This window comes from Pristiophorus japonicus, chromosome 1 (assembly GCF_044704955.1).
Source record: "Pristiophorus japonicus isolate sPriJap1 chromosome 1, sPriJap1.hap1, whole genome shotgun sequence".
NCBI lineage: Eukaryota > Metazoa > Chordata > Chondrichthyes > Pristiophoridae > Pristiophorus > Pristiophorus japonicus.
The window spans coordinates 535894738-535916721 of NC_091977.1; the positions used below are offsets into that span (position 1 = coordinate 535894738).

Consider the following 21984-nt stretch of genomic DNA (forward strand, 5'->3'; position numbering starts at 1 on the left):
GCTAATGTCCTTCCTTACTATTGCGTTAATTTCCTCTTTAACCAGTATCGCTACCCCACCTCCTTTTCCTTTCTGTGTATCCTTCCTGAATGTTGAATACCCCTGGATGCTGAGTTCCCAGCCTTGGTCACCCTGGAGCCATGTCTCCATGATGCCAATTATATCATATTCCTTAATTGCTGCCTGTGCAGTTAATTCATCCACCTTATTACGAATACTCCTCACATTGAGGCACAGAGCCTTCAAGCTTGTCTATTTTAGCACATCTTGCCCCTTTAGAATTTTGCTATCATGTGATCCTTTTTGATTTTTGCATTGGGTTTCTCTGCCCTCCACTTTTATTTTTCTTCTTTCTATCTTTTGCTTCTGCCCCCATTCTACTTTCCTCTGTCTCCCTGCATAGGTTCCCATCCCCCTGCCATGTTAATTTAACTCCTCCTGAACAGCACTCACAAACACCCCCCCTAGGACATTGGTTCTGGTCCTGCCCAGGTGCAGACCGTCCGGTTTGTACTGGTCCCACCTCCCCCAAAACCGGGTCCAATGTCCCAGGAATTTGAATCCCCTCCTTCTGCACCAATCTTCAAGCCACGTATTCATCTGAGCTATCGTGCGTTTCCTGCTCTGACTAGCACGTGGCACTGGTAACATTCCTGAGATGACTACCTTTGAGGTCCTACTTTTTAATTTAACTCCTAGCTCCCTAATTTCAGTTTGTAGGACCTCATCCCATTTTTTACCGATATCGCTGGTACCTATATGCACCACGACAACTGGCTGTTCACCCTCCCGCTCCACAATGCCGTGCAGCCGCTCCGAGACATCCTTTACCCTTGCACCCGAGACGCAACATACCATCCTGGAGTCCCGATTGCGATCGCAGAAACGTCTATCTATTCCCCTTACAATAGAATCCCCTGCCACTATAGCTCTCCCACTCTTTTTCCTGCCCTCCTGTGCAGCAGAGCCACCCATGATGCCATGAACTTGGCTGCTGCTGCTCTCCCCTGATGAGTCATCCCCTCAACAGTACCCAAAGCGGTGTATCTGTTTTGGAGGGGGATGACCGCACGGGACCCCTGCACTACCTTTCTTGCACTGCTCTTCCTGTTGGTCACCCATCCCTTATCTGTCTGTTTAACCTTTACCTGCGGTATGATCAACTCACTAAAGGTGCTATTCACGTCATTCTCAGCATCGTGGATGCTCCAGAGTGAATCCACGCGCAGCTCCAGTGCCGCAATGCGGTCTGTTAGGAGCTGCAGCAGGATTCAATTCCCGCACATGTCGTTGTCAAGGACACTGGAAGCGTCCCTGAGTTCATACATAGCACAGGAGGAGCATGACACGTGTCCCAGCTCTTCTCCCATGACTTAACTCCTAGATTAACTTAATTTGGCAACAACAATGATAAAGGTTACTTACTGATAAAGAAAAGAAAAAGAAAAATTACTCACCAATCACCAGCCAATCACTTACCCCCTTGGCTGTGACGTCACCCTTTGATTTCTTTCTAATTCTTTTTTGCCCTGCAGCTGCACCAGCTGGCCTTTATAGGCCTCCCGACGCTGCCGCACCGCCTCCTCGATGTCCCGCTGGCTGTCAATGTTGTACTGTGAAGGACACTATGGAAAGGGACTGAAGTGGGGCTTTCGAACTCTGCTATAATTATAGGGTTAAGAATGGATCTCGGAAGTAAAAAGGGTTTATGTGGTGGTCAACTTTACAAGCTGCGTAACCTGAGGAGAATTACAAGAGGCCAAACTGTTGAACCACAGGAGGCCCAGAGGGGTAGCTAAACAGGGCAACGGGTCAAAAGTGACATGTTGGAGAAACTCCACCTGGTATGAGACATAGGCCAATGATTGTGTGACGCGAAAAGGAATTAGTCAATTAACAATTGTGCGCATGATCTTTGGGCTAATTGGACATGGGGGGAGGGGGGCCGTGCACGGGGCTGATATAGAAAATAGGTGCAGGAGTAGGCCATTCGGCCCTTCTAGCCTGCACCGCCATTCAATGAGTTCATGGCTGAACATGCAACTTCAGTACCCCATTCCTGCTTTCTCGCCATACCCCTTGATCCCCCTAGTAGTAAGGATGACATCTAACTCCTTTTTGAATGTAATAAAAGAACACTAGCTCCTTCGAGCCGGAATTGAACCAGCGACCTCAGGATGACTTTGCGGAGTATTCCACTACAGTCCTCTGCTCTACCAACTGAGCTATCGAAGGGAAGTAGCATCATTAAGTATATAAAAGGTTGCTTGGAATTTTGTATCTTTGGAGAGGCCTGTCTACAGACAACCAGCAGAAAGGCTCTGCACCGGTGCAAAATAAAGTCTACTTGAATCTTCAAACCCAGGCCTGGTGTTGAGTGTTTATTTTAAATACTCCACGACAGGGATGTCACCTAGTTGATGAGGTACATGTCATTTCTGATTTCCACAGAGGGTGTCCTCGTGGGCCGCCCCGACCTGTGTGAGAGCACCACCGCAGGTCGGGGCTATAAATACAGCTGGAGCGCCGGGCCCTGGAACTTCGTGGGCGAAGGTGCGGTGAATGAGGGTACGGGGCCCAGAAGAGGCGAGGGCCCAGGGGCAGCACGGGCCCAGCCCACACTGCGATATGTGCGCGCACTAGGTCCCTGCAGCAGAGTAGGTCTCCAGTCGTCCTGGTTAACCCTTGCCACTGGACCAAGACCTCGCTTGGTCAAGCCCGTGTGGTGGCTGGTGTGCAATGGCCACCCCACGTTAAAAAAATCCACCCACAGGCATCTTCCACCCCCTCAGGACTGGAACATTGGGTCCATCATTGAAACATCTGTGAACTCTTGTGGAAGCAAGTCATCCTCATTCGAGGGACTGCCTATGGTGATGATATAAAATATTAATCTAGAGAGTTTCATGCCTGGTCGGGTTAGATGAAGAAGGGTGGGCGGCGGCTCATGTAGAGTATAAATACCGGCATTGGCCAGTTGGGCTGAAAGATCTGTTTCTCAGCTGTAATGAATATATTGTGGATTATGTTCAATGAAATGGAAGTCAAGCGGTTTCTATAACGGGTCTGCAATTTTTACAAATTCATTCTCGGGATGTGGGTGTCATTGGCAAGGCTGGCAATTATTGCCCATCCCTAATTGCCTTTGAGAAGGTGGTGGTGAGCCGCCTTTTTGAACCGTTGCAGTCCGTGTGGTTAGGGAGGGAGTTCCAGGATTTTGACCCAGCGATGATGAAGGAACGGCCGATATATTTACAAGTCAGGATGGAGTGTGACTCGGAGGGGAACGTGGAGGTGGTGGTGTTCCCATGCGCCTGCTGCCCTTGTCCTTCTAGGCGGTAGAGGTCGCAGGTTTGGGAGGTGCTGTCATAGCAGGGAGCAGGCATGGAATTGGACCTGAGTCCATGATCGGATCAGCCATGATCATATTAAATGGCGGAGCAGGCTCGAGGGGACCAAATGGCCTACTCCTGCTCCTATTCCTTATGTAATTATAGAATGATAGAAATTTACAGCATGGAATGTGTCATGTATCTTACATTATTATATATAACTGTATCCTAACATGCTATACATGACAGTAATATGATATGACCTGTAACCACCAGCATACCTTACCACCAGGGGTGCACTTGCAAGAGACAGGTATATAAGGACAGGTCTCAGGCAAGTGCAGCATTCCAGAGCTGTGAAATAAAGGTGCAGGTCCAGAGTGACCTTGACTTCACTACATGCCTCGTGTGAATCTGTACTGAGGGGACAGGACTTTACAGAAGGAGGCCATTTCGGACCATTGTGTCCTTGGCGGCCCACAAAGAGCTATCCAGCCTAATCCCACTTTCCAGCTCTTGATTCGTAGCCCTGTAGGTTACGGCGCTTCAAGTGTCGAAGAAGCCTTGACGAGTTGCTGCAGTGCATCTTGTAGACGGTACACACTGCCGCCACGGAGTGCCGGTGCATGTTGAAGGTGGTGGATGGGATGCCGATCAAGCGGGTTGCTTTGTCCTGGATGGTGTTGAGTTGCTTGAGTGTTGTTTGAGCTGCACTTGTCCAGGAAGTGGAGCGCACCAGATTACTGTTTGGAATGGCTCTATAATCCACAATCAGCTTTGCTGCAAGCCTGAAGTAACGTCGAGTGCGGGAGTTGCATTTTGCTACTAAACTATTTTGGCAAAGCGTACAGGTACAGAAAATAATCAAAAAGGCGAATGAAATGCTGGCCTTTATAGCAGCATATCTCCAAGTTATGCTGCAGCTGTACAAAGCCCTGGTCAGACCACACCTGGAGCACTGTGAGCAGTTCTGAGCACCACACCCGAGGAAGGATATATTGGCCTTGGAGGGAGTGCAGCGTGGGTTTACCAGAATGATACCCGCACTCCAAGGGTTAAGTTACGAGGAGTTACACAAACGAGGGTTGTATTCCCGAGAATTTAGAAGGTTAAGGGGCGATCTGACCGAAGTTTTCAGGATATTAAGGGGAACAGATCAGGTGGATAGAGAGAAACTATTCCCGCTGGTTGGGAAGTCTAGGACTCGGGGGCAGAGTCTAAAAATTAGAGCCAGACCTTTCAGGAGTAAAACATAGAAAGTAGGAGCAGTAGTAGGCCATTCGGCCCTTCGAGCCTGCACCGCCATTCAATATGATCATGGCTGATCCTCTATCTTAACACCATATTCCCACTTTTTCCCCATACCCCTTGATGCCTTTTGTTTCTAGAAATCTATCTATCTCCTTCTTAAATATATTCAGTGACTTGGCCTCCACAGCCTTCTGTGGTAGAGAATTCCACAGGTTCACCACCCTCGGCGTGAAGACATTTCTCCTCATCTCGGTCCTAAATTTCCTACCCCGTATCCTGAGACTGTGACCCCTTGTTCTAGACTTCCCAGCCCGGGGAAAACATCCTCCTCGCATCCAGTCTGTCCAACCCCGTCAGAATTTTATATGTTTTAATGAGATCCCCTCTCACTCTTCTGAACTTTGTGAAATTAGGGAACACTTCTACACACAAAGGGTGGTAGGAGTTTGGAACTCTCTTCGGCAAACGGCAATTGATTCTAGATCAATTGTTAATTTTAAATCAGAGATTGATAGCTTTTTTTTAACCAGAGGAATTAAAGGACAATAACATAACATAAGAATTAGGAGCTGGAGTAGGCCATTCAGCCCTTCGAGCCTGCTCCGCCATTCAATAAGATCATGACTGATCTTCTAACTCAACTCCACTTTTCTGCATTATCCCCATATCCCTCGATTCCCTTAATATCCCAAAATCTTTTGATCTCTCTCTTGAATGTACTCAACGACTGAGCCTCCACGGCCCTCTGGAATTCCAAAGATTCACCACCCTCTGAGTGAAGAAGGTTCTCCTCATCTCAATCCTAAATGGCCGACCCCTCATTCTGAGACTGTGACCCCTGGTTCCAGACTCCCCAGCCAGCGGAAACATCCTCCCCGCATCTACCCTGTCAAACCCGAGTGTATGGAGTTAGGTCGCAGACCAGCCATGCCCTGTTGAATGGCTGACCACACTCGATCAGCTCCGCTGGGCAGGCCATATTGTCCGCGTGCCAGACACGAGACTCCCAAAGCAAGCGCTCTACTCGGAACTCCTTCACAGCAAGTGAGCCCCAGGTGGGCAGAGGAAACATTACAGGGACACCTTCAAAGCCTCCCTGATAAAGTGCAACATCTCCATCGACACCCGAGAGTCCCTGGCCAAAGACCGCCCTAAGTGGAGGAAGTGCATCCGGGAGAGCGCTGAGCACCTCGAGTTTCGTCGCCAAGAGCATGCAGAAATCAAGCACAGGCAGCGGAAGGAGCATGCGGCAAACCAGTCCCACCCTCCCTTTCCCTCAACAACTATCTGGCCCATCTGTGATAAGGACTGTGGTTCTCGTATTGGACTGTTCAGTCACCTGATAACTCATGTTCAGAGTGGAAGCAAGTTTTCCTCGATTCTGAGAGACTGCCTGTGATGATGGAATGGTGGAACGGGCTCGAGAGACGGGCGGCCTCCTCCTGTTCCGAAGTACGACAAGACGCAATCGGCTGCTGGAGATGTCTGCGGACGTGGGAGTGACAATTAACACACCCACGCCGATCCAAACACACGGTCTCACTTCCCCTTTGTGCGAAAGGTTTTATTTGAGCACAACAACTCAAAAAAAACCATGTTGCCATAGTGATGCCGGGACTGAGGCTGGGAATAAGTGTTGAACATGGCAGACAGCAGTTATTTAATCAATTCATGCTTGCATGGTGATGTATGAGGTGTTCATATTGTGCTCAGTGAAGGGGGGGCGGTGGGGAGAGGTGAGTGGAAGTTATATCTGATGTCTGCAAGCTCTGCCTTTACAAATGGATTCATTACAATGGTGCCGGGTGTGAACATGAAATATGACATTTATAATGCCATTTATCTGTATTAAACATGCATTGGTTGATAACTACTGTTTATTGTCTCATGATTTACTAAATCATTTACTGCAAACACCCACAAAGAGAAGAACTGTATAAAGATTTATGAATTTAAATGAATTATATATGTATGCAGGTGCACAAACATTTATTTAAATAAACAGCTAATCTAGTTTAAACGTTTGAATTCAAAGCAGCGCGACAAGACAAGTTGCTTTGCACCCATTTACAACAACAACTTGCGTTTATATAGCGTCTTTATCGTACTAAAACGTCCCAAGGTGCTTCACACGAGCGTAATCAAACAAATATTGACATGGGCCCACATAAAAGCAGGGACGTCTTGCTACAGTTATACAGGGTATTGGTGAGGCCACACCTGGAATACTGCGTGCAGTTTTGGTTTCCATATTTACGAAAGGATATACTTTCATTGGAGGCAGTTCAGAGAAGGTTCGCTCGGTTGATTCCGGAGATGAGGGGGTTGACTTATGAGGAAAGGTTGAGTAGGTTGGGCCTCTACACATTGGAGTTCGGAAGAATGAGAGGTGATCTTATTGAAACGTATAAGATTATGAGGGGGCTCGACAAGGTGGATGCAGAGAGGATGTTTCCACTGATGGGGGAGACTAGAACTAGGGGGCATGATCTTAGAATAAGGGGCCGCCCATTTAAAACTGAGATGAGGAGGAATTTATTTTCTCGGAGGGTTGTAAATCTGTGGAATTCACTACCTCAAAGAGCTGTGGAAGCCGGGACATTGAATAAATTTAAGACAGAGATAGATAGTTTCTTAACCGATAAGGGATAAGGGGGCGGGCAGGGAAGTGGAGCTGAGTCCATGATCAGATCAGCCATGACCGTATTAAATGGTGGAGCAGGCTCGAGGAGCCATATGGCCTACTCCTGCTCCTATTTCTTGTGCTCTAATGTTTTTATATAGCACCTTTAATGTGGTAAAATGTCCCCAGGTGCTTCACAGGGGTGTAATCAAACAAATATTGACACGGACCCACATCAGGAGATATTAGGACAGGTGACTAAAGCTTGGTCAAGCAGGTAGGTTTTAAGGAGCGTCTTAAAGGAGACGCGAAAGAGGCCAGAAGTGAAGGAGCACAGAGATCTCAGAGGGTTGTAGAACTGGAGGAGGTTACAGAGATAGGGACGGGGGCGGGGGCGCGAGGCCACGGAGGGATCAAAGTCACAAATGGTATTCTTTATGACTGTGTCAAAGGTAAAATATCGCTCCTCATCCTACTCGATCTGTCTGCAGCCTTTGGCATCCGTTCCAATGCCTTTCCACCGTCGTCCAGCTGGGTGGTACTGCCTTCGCCTGGTTCCATTCTTGTATGCAGTCAAAGCCAGAGAATCACCTGCTAATGGCTTCTCTACCCGCCCCCACATCGTTACCTCTGGTGTCCCCCAAAGACCTATTCTTGGCCCCCTCCTATTTGTCATGTACATGTTGCCCCTTGGCGACATCATCTGAAAACACGGCATCAGATTCCACATGTACGCTGACGACACCCAGCTCTACCTCACCACGACCTCTGTCAACCCCTCCACGGTCTCGAAATTGTCAGACTGCTTGTCCGACATCCAAGACAGGTCGAGCAGAAATTTTCTCCAACTAAATATTGGGAAGATCAAAGGCATTATCTTTTGCCCCCGCCACAAAATCCGTTCCGTAGCCACCGACTCCTTTCCTGTCCCTGGCAACTGTCTGAGGCTGAACCAGACTGTTCACAACCTTGGTGTCATATTTCAAAGGAGCAGCACCAGGCGTACCTAAAAATAAGGGGAAGCTGTAACACAGGACTACATGCGTGCTAAACAGCGGAAGCAGCGTCGTATAGACCGGGCTAAGCGATCCCACAATCAACGCATCAGGTCAAAGGTCCGCAGTCCTACCACATCCAGTTGTGAATGGTAGTGAACAATTAAACAACTAACGGGAGCGGGAGGCTCCATGAATATCTCCATCCTCAATGATAGCGGAACCCAGCACGCAAGTGCAAAAGATAAGGCTGAAGTGTTTGTAACCATCTTTAGCCAGAAATGCCGAGTGGATAATCCTCCTGAGGTCCCCACCATCACAGAAGCCAGCCTTCAGCCAATTTGATTCACTCCACGTGATATCAAGAAACGGCTGAGCGCACTGGATACAGCAAAGGCTCTGGGCCCTGACAACATCCCGGCTGTCGTGCTGAAGACTTGTGCTCCAGAACTAGCCGCGCCTCTAGCCAAGCCGTTCCAGTACAGCTACAACACTGGCATCTATTCGACAGTGAGGGAAATTGCCCAGATATGTCCTATCAAAACGCCCCACAAAAAGCAGGACAAATCCAATCTGGCCAATTACCGCCCCATCAGTCTACTCTCAATCATCAGCAAAGTGCTGGAAGGTGTTGTCGACAGTGCTATCAAGGGGCACTTACTCACCAATAACCTGCTCACCGATGCCCAGTTTGGGTTCCGCCAGAACCACTTGGCTACAGACCTCATTACAGCCTTGGTCCAAACATTGACAAAAGAGCTGAATTCCAGAGGTGAGGTGAGAGTGACTGCCTTTGACATCAAGGCAGCATTTGACCAAGTGTGGCATCAAGGAGCACTCGTAAAACTGAAGTCAATGGGAATCAGGGGGAAAACTCTCCACTGACTGGAGTCATACCCAGCACAAAGGAAGTTGGTTGTGGTTGTTGGAGGTCAATCATCACAGCTCCAGGACATCGCTGCAGGAGTTCCTCAGGGCAGTGTCCTAGGCCCAACCATCTTCAGCTGCTTCATCAATGACCTTCCCTCCATCATAAGGTCAGAAATGGGGATGTTTGCTGATGACTGCACAGTGTTCAGTGCCATTCTCAACTCCTCAGATAATGGAGCAGTCCATTCCCACATGCAGCAAGACCTGGACAACATTCAGGCTTGGGCTGATAAGTGACAAGTAACATTCGCGCCACACAAGTGCCAGGCAATGACTATTTCCAACAAACGAGAGTCTATCCACTGCCCCTTGACATTCAACAACATTACCATCGCCGAATCCCCCACCATCAACATCCTGGGGGTCACCATTGACCAGAAACTTAACTGGACCAGCCACATAAATACTGTTGCAACCTGAGCAGTTCAGAGGCTGGGTACTCTGCGGTGAGTGTCTCACCTCCTGACTCCCCAAAGCCTGTCCACCATCTACAAGGCACAAGTCAGGAGTGTGATGGAATACTCCCCACTTGCCTGGATGAGTGCAGCTCCAACAACACTCGAGAAGCTCGACACCATCCAGGACAAAACAGCCCGCTTGATCGGCACCCCATCCACCACCTTCAACACTCACTCCCCTCCACCACCGGCGCACCGTGGCTGCAGTGTGCACCATCTACAAGATGCACTGCAGCAACACCCGGGTGTTGCTCACAGTATCCTGGCCGTTAATCTTCAATTCCTCGCGACTCCAGGCCAATCCTGGAAGGTTGGCCACCGTAATCCCGGGCCTTATCTGAGGGCAGCACATGGGTTATATAAATACAAGTTGCCAAGGCATGTCACAGGAGCTATTATCAAATTTGACACCGAGCTACATAAGGAGATATTAGGACCGAGCTCGGGGCCCAGGCAGCTGAAGGCACGGCCACCAATGGTGGAGCGATGGAAATCGGAGATGTGGAAGAGGCCAGAATTGGAGGAACCCAGAGATCTCAGGGGGCTGGAGGAGATTACAGAGATAGGGCGGGGCCATCGGCTTGACTTCCTGCACCCCACCCGGTAAAGGTGCGACATAAATACAAGCTATTGTTAAACATCCCGGGGCACTTCACAGGAGCGATTATCAGACAAAATTGACACCGAGCCATATAAGGTGATATTAGGACAGGTGACCAACAGCTTGGTCAAAGAGGTAGGTTTTAAGGAGCGTCTTAAAGGAGACAGAGAGTTAGAGAGATGGAGAGGTTTAGGGTGGGAATTCCAGAGCTTGGGGCTCAGGCAGCTGAAGACATAGCCACCGATGGTGGAGCGATTATAATCGAGGTTAGATGGAAGAATGTTCCCAATGTTAGGGAAGTCCAGAACCAAGGGTCACAGTCGAAGGATAAAGGGGTAAGCCATTTAGGACCGAGATGAGGAGAAACTTCTTCACTCAGAGAATTGTGAACCTGTGGAATTCTCTACCACAGAAAGTTGTTGAGGCCAGTTCGTTAGATATATTCAAGAGGGAGTTAGATGTGACCCTTACGGCTAAAGAGATCAAGGGATATGGAGAGAAAGCAGGAGTGGTGTACTGAAGTTGCATGATCAGCCATGATCATATTGAAGGGCCAAATAGCCTACTCCTGCACCTATTTTCTATGTTTCTATGTTTCTATGGTCCTAGTACCTCAATGCACTGTATGATTCAAATCTAAATAGTCAACTTGATAAAGTGTTCTGACTGCTTGTTAGAAAGTTAAACATTATTACATAGGTTTACATCGGATATACGGCACAGAAACAGGCCATTCGGCCCAACCAGTCCATGCCGGTGTTTATGCCCCACTCGAGCCTCCTCCCATCTTTCCTCATCTAACTCTATCCGCATAACCCTCTATTCCCTTCTCCCTCATATGCTTGTCTAGCCTCCCCTTAAATGCACCTATACTATTTGCCTCAACCATTCCCTGTGGTAGCGAGTTCCATAAGAAGTTAAGAACATAAGAAATAGGAGCAGGAATAGGAAATTTGGTACCTCAAGCCTACTCCGCCATTAAGTAAAATCATGGCTGATCCGATCATGGCATCAACTCCACTTCCCTGCCCGCTCCCCATAACCCTTGATTCCCCTATCATTCAAAAATCTGTCTATCTCCACCTTAAATATACTTAATGACCCAGCCTCCACAGCTCCCTTGGGTAGAGAATTCCACAGATTCACAACCATCTGAGAGAAGAAATTCCTTCTCATCTCCGCTTTAAATGGGAGACCCCTTATTCTGAAACTATGCCCCCTAGTTCGAGATTCCCCCACGAGGGGAAACATCCTCTCTGCATCTACCCTGCCCCCAGCCCCCCTCAGAATCGTGTATGTTTCAATAAGATCACCTCTCATTCTTCAAAACTGCAATAAGTACCTTTGTTCATAAGACAACCCCTTCATCTCAGGAATCAATCTAGTGAACCTTCTGTAAACTATCGCCAATGCAAGTACATCCCTCCTTAAATAAGGAGACCAAAACTGTACGCAGTACTCCAGGTGTGGTCTCACCAATACCCTGTACAGTTGTAGCAGGACATCTCTGCTTTTATACTCCATCCCCCTTGCAATAAAGGCCAACAGTCCATTTGCCTTCCTGATTACTTGCTGTACCTGCATACTAACTTTTTGTGTTTCATGGTTGTGGTTGTTGGAGGTCAATCATCACAGCCCCAGGACATCGCTGCAGGAGTTCCTCAGGGCAGTGTCTTAGGCCCAACCATCTTCAGCTGCTTCATCAATGACCTTCCTTCCATCATAAGATAAGAAGTGGGAATGCTCGCTGATGATTGCACAGTGTTCAGTTCCACTCACAACTCCTCAGATAATGGAGCATTCCATGCCCGCATGCAGCAAGACCTGGACAACATTCAGGCTTGGGCTGATAAATGGCAAGTAACCTTCACGTCACACAAGTGCCAGGCAAGAATCTAACCACCGCCCCTTGACATTGAACGGCATTACCATCGCTGAATCCCCCACCATCAACATCCTGGGGGTCACCATTGACCAGAAACTTAACTGGACCAGCCACATAAATACTGTGTCCACAAGAGCAGGTCAGAGGCTGGGTATTCTGCGGCGAGTATCTCACCTCCCGACTCCCCAAAGCCTTTCCACCATCTACAAGGCACAAGTCAGGAGTGTGCTGGAATACTCTCCACTTGCCTGGATGAGTGCAGCTCCAACAACACTCAAGAAGCTCGACACCATCCAGGACAAAGCAGCCCACTTGATCGGCACCCCATCCACCACCTTCAACATTCACTCCCTCCACCACCGGCGCACCGTGGCTGCAGTGTGCACCATCTACAAGATGCACTGCAGCAACTCGCCAAGGCTTCTTCAGCAGCATCTCCCAAACCCGTGACCTCTACCATCTAAAAGGACAAGGGCAGCAGGTGCACGGGAACACCACCACCTCCACGTTCCCCTCCAAGTCACACACCATCCTGACTTGGAAATATATCGGCCGTTCCTTCATTGTTGCTGGGTCAAAAAACTGGAACTCCCTCCCTAACAGCACTGTGGGAGTACCTTCACCACACGGACTGCAGCAGTTCAAGAAGGTGGCTCACCTTCTCAAGGGCAATTCGGGATGGGCAATAAATGTCGGCCTTGCCAGCGATGCCCACATCCCGTGAATTAATTTTAAAAATGTACAAGGAACCCTAGATCCCTTTGTACTGCCACATTTTGCAATCTCTCCCCATTTAAATATAATTTGCTTTTTATTCTTCCTACAAAACCTTACATTTGCCCACATTATACTTCATCTGCCAAATCTTTGCCCACTGTAGCCATGATCATATTAAATGGCGGAGCAGGCCCGAGGGGCCAAATGGCCCAATCATGCTCCTATTTCTTATCTTCTTATTTCTGGGTGACTACCTTATATTGATGGCCTCTAGTTATGCTCTTCCACACAAGTGGAAATATTCTCTCTGTATCCACCCGATCAAAATCTTTCATCATTTTAAGGTCACCCCTCAGCCTTCCCTCTTGAAGAGAACTGATTCCCAGCCTGTTCATCCTTTCCCTATCTACTATTCCCACGATTGCCCTCCCTCCCACACACAAAGCATACACATGCCCACCTTCTGTAGCTGAAGGCAATACAAAGCTGAACAAATGCGTATGATGAATATGTTAATACTCCAGTGCTCTTTCAGACGAGATATTTGAATGATGAATTATGTTTTCATCTTAAAAACAAGTTCCTTTTTAAAACATAGAAACATAGAAACATAGAAGATAGGTGCAGGAGTAGGCCATTCGGCCCTTCTAGCCTGCACCGCCATTCAATGAGTTCGTTGCTGAACATGCAATTTCAGTACCCCATTCCTGCTTTCTCGCCATACCCCTTGATCCCCCTAGTAGTAAGGACTTCATCTAACTCCCTTTTTAATATATTAAGTGAATTGGCCTCAACAACTTTCTGTGGTAGAGAATTCCACAGGTTCACCACTCTCTGGGTGAAGAAGTTTCTCCTCATCTCGGTCCTAAATGGCTTACCCCTTATCCTTAGACTGTGACCCCTGGTTCTGGACTTCCCCAACATTGGGAACATTCTTCCTGCATCTAACCTGTCTAAACCCATCAGAATTTTAAATGTTTCTGTGAGGTCCCCTCTCATTCTTCTGAACTCCAGTGAATACAAGCCCAGTTGATCCAGTCTTTCTTGATAGGTCAGTCCCGCCATCCCGGGAATCAGTCTGGTGAACCTTCGCTGCACTCCCTCAATAGCAAGAATGTCCTTCCTCAGGTTAGGAGACCAAAACTGTACACAATACTCCAGGTGTGGCCTCATCAAGGCCCTGTACAACTGTAGCAAAACCTCCCTGCCCCTATACTCAAATCCCCTCGTTATGAAGGCCAACATGCCATTTGCTTTCTTAACCGCCTGCTGTACCTGCATGCCAACCTTCAATGACTGATGTACCATGACACACAGGTCTCGTTGCACCTCTCCTTTTCCTAATCTGTCACCATTCAGATAGAAACATAGAAACATAGAAACATAGAAAATAGGTGCAGGAGTAGGCCATTCGGCCCTTCTAGCCTGCACTGCCATTCAATGAGTTCATGGCTGAACATGCAACTTCAGTACCCCATTCCTGCTTTCTCACCATACCCCTTGATTCCCCTAGTAGTAAGGACTTCATCTAACTCCTTTTTGAATATATTTAGTGAATTGGCCTCAACAACTTTCTGTGGTAGAGAATTCCACAGGTTCACCACGCTCTGGGTGAAGAAATTCCTCCTCATCTCGGTCCTAAATGGCTTCCCCCTTATCCTAAGACTGTGTCCCCTGGTTCTGGACTTTCCCAACATTGGGAACATTCTTCCTGCATCTAACCTGTCTAACCCCGTCAGAATTTTAAACATTCTATGAGGTCCCCTCTCATTCTTCTGAACTCCAGTCTTTCTTGATAGGTCAGTCCCGCCATCCCGGGAATCAGTCTGGTGAACCTTCGCTGCACTCCCTCAAAAGCAAGAATGTCCTTCCTCAGGTTAGGAGACCAAAACTGTACACAAATCACCAAGGCCCTGTACAATTGTAGCAACACCTCCCTGCCCCTGTACTCAAATCCCCTCGCTATGAGGGCCAACATGCCATTTGCTTTCTTAACCGCCTGCTGTACCTGCATGCCAACCTTCAATGACTGATGTACCATGACACCCAGTTCTCTTTGCACCTCCCCTTTTCCTAATCTGTCACCATTCAGATAATAGTCTGTCTCTCTGTTTTTACCACCAAAGTGGATAACCTCACATTTATCCACATTATACTTCATCTGCCATGCATTTGCCCACTCACCGAACCTATCCAAGTCGCTCTGCAGCCTCATAGCATCCTCCTCGCAGCTCACACTGCCACCCAAATTAGTGTCATCCGCAAATTTGGAGATACTACATTTAATCCCCTCGTCTAAATCATTAATATACAGTGTAAACAGCTGGGGACCCAGCACAGAACCTTGCAGTACCCCACTAGTCACTGCCTGCCATTCTGAAAAGTCCCCATTTACTCCTACTCTTTGCTTCCTGTCTGACAACCAGTTCTCAATCCATGTCAGCACACTACCCCCAATCCCATGTGCTTTAACTTTGCACATTAATCTCTTGTGTGGGACCTTGTCGAAAGCCTTCTGAAAGTCCAAATATACCACATCAACTGGTTCTCCCTTGTCCACTCTACTGGAAACATCCTCAAAAAATTCCAGAAGATTTATCAAGCATGATTTCCCTTTCACAAATCCATGCTGACTTGGACCTATCATATTATCTCTTTCAAAATGCGCTGCTATGACATCCTTAATAATTGATTCCATCATTTTACCCACTACCGATGTCAGGCTGACCGGTCTGTAATTCCCTGTTTTCTCTCTCCCTCCTTTTTTAAAAAGTGGGGTTACATTGGCTACCCTCCACTCCATAGGAACTGATCCAGAGTCAATGGAATGTTGGAAAATGACTGTCAATGCATCCACTATTTTGAAGGCCACCTCCTTAAGTACTCTGGGATGCAGCCAATCAGGCCATGGGGATTTATCGGCCTTCAATCCCATCAATTTCCCCAACACAATTTCCCGACTAATAAGGATTTCCCTCAGTTCCTCCTCCTTACTAGACCCTCCGACCCCTTTTATATCCGGAAGGTTGTTTGTGTCCTCCTCAGTGAATACCGAACCAAAGTACTTGTTCAATTGGTCCGCCATTTCTTTGTTCCCCGTTATGACTTCCCCTGATTCTGACTGCAGGGGACCTACGTTTGTCTTTACTAACCTTTTTCTCTTTACATATCTATAGAAACTTTTGCAATCCGTCTTAATATTCCCTGCAAGCTTCTTCTCGTACTCCATTTTCCCTGCCCTAATCAAACCCTTTGTCCTCCTCTGCTGAGTTCTAAATTTCTCCCAGTCCCCGGGTTCGCTGCTATTTCTGGCCAATTTGTATGCCACTTCCTTGGCTTTAATGCTATCCCTGAGTTCCCTTGATAGCCACGGTTGAGCCACCTTCCCTTTTTTATTTTTACGCCAGACAGGAATGTACAATTGCTGTAGTTCATCCATGCGGTCTCTAAATGTCTGCCATTGCCCATCCACAGTCAACCCCTCCAGTATCATTCGCCAATCTATCCAAGCCAATTCACGCCTCATACCTTCAAAGTTACCCTTCTTTAAGTTCTGAACCATGGTCTCTGAATTAACTGTTTCATTCTCCATCCTAATGCAGAATTCCACCATATTATGGTCACTCTTCCCCAAGTGGATAACCTCACATTTATCCACATTATACTTCATCTGCCATGCATTTGCCCACTCACCTAACCTATCCAAGTCACTCTGCAGCCTCATAGCATCCTCCTCGCAGCTCACACTGCCACCCAACTTAGTATCATCCGCAAATTTGGCGATACTACATTTAATCCCCTCGTCTAAATCATTAATGTACAGTGTAAACAGCTGAGGCCCCAGCACAGAACCTTGCGGTACCCCACTAGTCACTGCCTGCCATTCTGAAAAGTACCCATTTACTCCTACTCTTTGCTTCCTGTATGACAACCAGTTCTCAATCCATGTCAGCACTCTACCCCCTATCCCATGTGCTTTAACTTTGCACATTAATCTCTTGTGTGGGACCTTGTCGAAAGCCTTCTGCAAGTCCAAATATACCACATCAACTGGTTCTCCTTGTCCACTCTACTGGAAACATCCTCAAAAAATTCCAGAAGATTTGTCAAGCATGATTTCCCTTTCACAAATCCATGCTGACTTGGACCTATCATATCACCTCTTTCCAAATGCGCTGCTATGGCATCCTTAACGTTGATTCCATCATTTTACCCACTACTGAGGTCAGGCTGAACGGTCTATAATTCCCTGTTTTCTCTCTCCCTCCTTTTTTAAAAAGTGGGGTTACATTGGCTACCCTCCACTCGATAGGAACTGATCCAGAGTCAATGGAATGTTGGTAAATGACTGTCAATGCATCCGCTATTTCCAAGGCCACCTCCTTAAGTACTCTGGGATGCAGTCCATCAGGCCCTGAGGATTTATCGTCCTTCAATCCCATCAATTTCCCCAACACATTTTCCCGACTAATAAGGATTTCCCTCAGTTCCTCCTCCTTACTCGACCCTCTGACCCCTTTTATATCAGTAAGGTTGTTTGTGTCCTCCTTAGTGAATACCGAACCAAAGTACTTGTTCAATTTCTTTATTCCCCCTTATGACTGACCCTGATTCTGACTGCAGGGGACCTACGTTTGTCTTTCCTAACCTTTTTCTCTTTACATATCTATAGAAACTTTTGCAATCCGTCTTAATGTTCCCTGCAAGCTTCTTCTCGTACTCCATTTTCCCTGCCATTTGTCCTCCTCTGCTGAGTTCTAAATTTCTCCCAGTCCCCGGGTTCACTGCTATTTCTGGCCAATTTGTATGCCACTTCCTTGGCTTTAACACTATCCCTGATTTCCCTTGATAGCCACGGTTGAGCCACCTTCCCTTTTTTATTTTTACGCCAGACAGGAATGTACAATTGTTGTATTTCATCCATGCGGTCTCTAAATGTCTGCCATTGCCCATCCATAGTCAACCCCTTAAGTATCATTCTCCAATCTATCCTAGCCAATTCACGCCTTCAAAGTTACCCTTCTTTAAGTTCTGGACCATGGTCTCTGAATTAACTGTTTCATTCTCCATCCTAATGCAGAATTCCATCATATTATGGTCACTCTTCCCCAAGGAGCCTCGCACAACGAGATTGCTAATTAATCCTCTCTCATGACACAACACCCAGTCTAAGATGGCCTCCCCCCAAGTTGGTTCCTCGACATATTGATAAATAATAAGAAAACTTGATTAAGGAAAGAATAATTAGCTGTTTATTCATGAGAGGAAGGCAAATTATGGGCAATATTCTAAGAAGGACTTTGGGAAGAATGTCAAGGCCTTGGAGAGGGAGCGGAGGAGATTTAACTGAATGGTATCAGGGGTGAGGGACTTTGGTTCTGTGGAGAGAGTGGAGAAGCTGGGGTTGTTCTCTTGGCTGCAGTGTGCACCATCTACAAGATGCACTGCAACAACTCGCCAAGGCTTCTTCAGCTGCACCTCCCAAATCCGCGACCTCTACCACCTCGAAGGACAAGGGCAGCAGGCGCATGGGAACACCACCACCTCCACGTTCCCCTCCGAGTCACACACCATCCCGACTTGGAAATATATTGACCGTTCTTTCATCGTCGCCGAGTCAAAATCCTGGAACTCCCTCCCTAGCAGCACTGTGGGAGCACCTTCACCGCACGGACTGCAGCGGTTCAAGAAGGCGGCTCACCACCATCTTCTCAAGGGCAATTAGGAATGAGCAATAAATGCCAGCCTTGCCAGCGACGCCCACATCCCAGGAACAAAACATAGAGCAGAAAAGGTTAAGAGAAGATTTAATCAAGTGTTCAAGATCATGAAGAGCTTTAAATGATAAATTAGGAGAACTTGTTTCCACTGGTTGAAGGGTTGCTAACTAGAGGGCACAGATTGAAGGTGATTGGTAAAAGAATTGGGGGCGAGACGAGGAAACGTATCTTTTTACGCAGCGAGTTGTGATGATCTGCAACGCGCTGCCTGAAAGAGCGGTGGGAGCAGATTCAAAAGGAACTTTCAACAGGGAATTGGATAAATACTTGAAGGAAGAAGACTTGCAGGGCTGTGGGAAAAGAGGCGGGGTGGGAGGGTTGGTGGGAAGGGGGAGAGGGACTAATTGGATAGTTCCACCAAAGAACCAGCACAGGCACGAGGGGCCGACTGGCTGTCTTCTGTGCTGTATCATTGTATGATTCTCTGAAGTGTTAAAAGTTAAGAAAGAATGGGATAGGTTTGTACTGTACACTGCCTCTGAATTTGGCACAAGAGTAGAATGTTACTTCAACTAATATTAACCCGATGTAGACCAGCTGCCCGTAAAACTATAGAAAACGGATCCTGGGGCAGAAATATAGAAAAGCAAATTATAATTTAAATAGATAAAAATTGCAAAGTGCTGCTGTACAGAGGGACCTGGGGGTTCTTGTGCATGAAACACAAAAAGTTAGCATGCAGGTACAGCAAGTGATCAGGAAGGCAAATGGAATGTTGGCTTTTATTGCAAGGGGGATAGAGAATAAAAGCAGAGAAGTCCTGCTACATCTGTACAGGGTATTGGTGAGGCCACACCTGGAGTACTGCGTACAGTTTTGGTCTCCATATTTAAGGAAGGATATACTTGCATTGGAGGCTGTTCAGAGAAGGTTCACTCGGTTGATTCCGGAGATGAGGGGGTTGACTTATGAGGAAAGGTTGAGTAGGTTGGGCCTCTGCCCATTGCAGTTCAGAAGAATGAGAGGTAATCTTATTGAAACATATAAGATAATGAGGGGACTCGACAAGGTGGATGCAGAGAAGATATTTCCACTGATCGGGGAAACTAAAACTACGGGGCATAATCTTAGAATAAGGGGCCGCCCATTTAAAACTGAGTTGAGGAGGAATTTCTTCTCTCAGAGGGTTGTAAATCTGTGGAATTCTCTGCCCCAGAGAGCTGTGGAGGCTGGGTCATTGAATATATTTAAGGCGGAGATAGACAGATTTTTGAGCAATAAGGGAGAAAAGGGTTATGGGGAGCGGGCGGGGAAGTGGAGCTGAGTCCATGATCGGATCAGCCATGATCTTATTAACTGGCGGAGCAGGCTCGAGGGGTCGTATGGCCTACTCCTGCTCCTATTTCTTATGTTCTTATAATCTGCGCACAGCAAGCTCCCACAATGTGATATTGAGCAAATAATACGAGGTTGAAATTGCCCCTGTTTTTTGCGACACCCGTTAGCACCTCTGGGGGGGGCGCTATCGCGGTGTGAGACTGCTTTCACCAGTGGGGCGGGGGCGGGGTTGGGGGCGGGAATCAGTGGAGCCGCTGCCACGGTCACACTGCGCCACGCCGATAACGCCCCGCGCCGCCTTACAACCGCCGGTTACGCGATCGGAACATAGAATAACACCGACCCAGTTAAGTGGGGGCTAGGTCAGTACGTGAGAGAGGAAGGGATAGAAGGATGCGGTGACAGGGGTGAGATGGGCAGTTGGGCCGAATGGCCTGTTTCTGCGCTGTAAATTCTACGTGAAGTTCTCAGAGAAACATTGCAGTTCAAACCTGAAAGGGAAAGATCTTTTAATACATGTTACAACTAAATGAGTACAAATGGTGGTGAAAATGTTCTGTAATTGTGGCAAATACAACAAATAGCTAAGAAGTCGTTGATTTTTCCAAGAGCTACAGTGCACCTGTGGCATCCATTAGGCAAATCCAGAGAGACGAAAGTAGCACCCAGCATGATCCCATCCTGGGTGGGCAGCATATCACGGCAAGCTTCCTTTCAAAAATGCTCCGGAACATTCCAATGAAGCTACGGCTCATTTTCGATGAGATCTTATTAGAAAGAAAGAATTTGCATTCATATAGCGCCTTTCGCGACCTCAGAACGCCTCATAAGACTTTAAAGGGCTGGATTTTCGGTTTGAGGCTAATTCGGGCGCTAATGGCGGCGGGGCGGTAAATTTTGCGCCGGGAAATGGTTTGCGTCTGCAGCCACAAACTTCACCAGCGGGGCCCCGAGTGTGGGGCGGGGCGCTAAGGGTGGCGTTCTACACCTCTCCCGGGGCGCTAGGCCGGCCGAGCGACTGGAAATAAAGAGCTGGATTCGGAGCGCCCGAAGAGAGAGGCTTCCCTGGGGGAGGAAAAAAATCGTCAAAAAAACACCAAAAATATTCCCAATATCTTTGCTCACCCCACATAAAGATAAATCGCAAAAATCTAACCGAAAAACCCAATCGCACTTACCTGAGGTGGTCATTCCTTCGCTCACCGTCACCGGGACAGCTCGGACCGCCCGCTTTCCCAGGCGGTCCCACTAGGGGGGCGCTACGGGTCCCGCCGCAAACAAATTTCACACCGCTGTCGTTCCCGGGAGGTGGGGGCGTTAAAAGCTGGTTGCCCGGGTGGTACCCATTTCCACTACCATTACCACCACTCCGTGGCGCGAACAGACGCAGTAACACAACTAAAATCCAGCCCTTTAAGTTATTTTTTTGAACTGTAGTCACTGTTGTAATGTCGGAAACGCGGCAGTTAATTTGCGCACAGCAAGCTCCCACAAACAGCAATGTGATAGTGACCAGATCATTTGTTATGTTAATTGAGGGATACATATTGGCCCAGGACACCGGGGAGAACTCCCCTGCTCTTCTTCGAAATAGTGCCCGTGGGATTTTTTACATCCACCTGAGAGGGCAGACGGGGCCTTGGTTTAAATCTCATCTGAAAGACGGCACCTCCGACAGTACTGCTCTCCCTCAGCACTGCACTGGGAGGGTCAGCCTTGATTTTTGTGTTCAAGTCTCCAGGGTGGGGCTTGAACCCACAACCTTCTGACTCAGAGGCTACCCACTGAGCCAGAGCTGACACCTAACTTGTTAACTAGAAGAGCTTGCATTGATAGCATTTAATAATATTTAACTTAGCCCTTGTGGATATTTTCTGTGAACTGTTCAGTTTCCATAGGTCACTCGAACCCACGACCTTCTGACTCAGAGGCGAGAGAGTGCTACCCAATGAACCATTAGCTGACATTTTGGCCAATGGCTGCGCTCCCTCCACAGCTCTCTGGGTCAGAGATTTCCACTGAAATGGCGGAGAATCTGGGGAAGTTATTGGCGGTGAGATCGGGCACGTTAGATGGGGGAATTTACGGTGTACGTCGCCCATCTCCACGCTGCAGGAAAACCTGAGCCGTTGAG

At 47.8% G+C, this 21984-nt stretch overlaps 1 non-coding gene across 1 annotated transcript; it reads right to left on the bottom strand.

Moving 5' to 3' along the window:
• Positions 1-2143: 2143 nt before the first annotated feature.
• Positions 2144-2235, bottom strand: trnay-gua (transfer RNA tyrosine (anticodon GUA)). The gene is given in 2 exon segments: positions 2144-2179; positions 2199-2235. It is a non-coding gene; the product is annotated as a tRNA-Tyr (tRNA).
• Positions 2236-21984: the final 19749 nt, after the last annotated feature.